Genomic DNA, 757 nt, shown 5'->3' with positions numbered 1-757 from the left:
GCTTTTATCACAGTCAGAAAAAGGTTTTTTTGGGGGGGGGGGGCAATGGAGGCTGCAGAGATAAAATCACTTGGGCACATTCAATTTATGTGCTTTAAAGAAAACTTGATGATAAACTTTGTCAGCAAGAAGCAGTGTGTGTTAAACAGCATTGTTGATGTTAATTTACTCCCTAAAGCCTTGTGCCCTCACAGGGAGGGAAATATCTGTGTTACTCAGGGCAGCTGGGTACCAGCCTTGCAGAGCTCCTTCCCCTCCTTTACATTTAACACCTTATTCCAGGTTTTGGCCGTCAATTTCAGCTAATGCTGGGTGAACCGGAATTGAGTTTGCCGCGTCCGGGATTTTTAAGTTTCTGGAAGGATCAAGGCTGCTCCCAGCCTGAAGATGGCAATGGAGAGCCGCCGAACCCAGACCTGGGAAGGGCTGTCAGCCCTTCTGCTGTGGCTTTAGTGACCTGACTGGGTCTTCTAAATTGATGCCAAAATTATCCCGGAGTAGGTGGTGTAGAGAAACCTCTCCCTGACTCCTTAAAGGTATTCCTTTTAATGGACATCCTTGCAGTATTGAGGGATAAGCAAGACATTTTTAACAGATACAGCTAAAATATCAAAAATAATGAGAACAAATAACTTATTTTACAGTTATATCAAATATGCCCAGACCTGTTGGTGACAGGGACTGTGTAGACACAGCAGCACACTGGTCCCTGCCCCAAGGAGTTCATCTAAGCTCTGGGGGATTTAGCAAAATGATG

The sequence above is a fragment of the Corvus hawaiiensis genome, chromosome 5 (assembly GCF_020740725.1).
Source record: "Corvus hawaiiensis isolate bCorHaw1 chromosome 5, bCorHaw1.pri.cur, whole genome shotgun sequence".
In the NCBI taxonomy this organism is placed as follows: domain Eukaryota; kingdom Metazoa; phylum Chordata; class Aves; order Passeriformes; family Corvidae; genus Corvus; species Corvus hawaiiensis.
The sequence above is the reverse complement of the archived record's forward strand: the minus strand, read 5'-3'. Positions refer to the sequence as shown.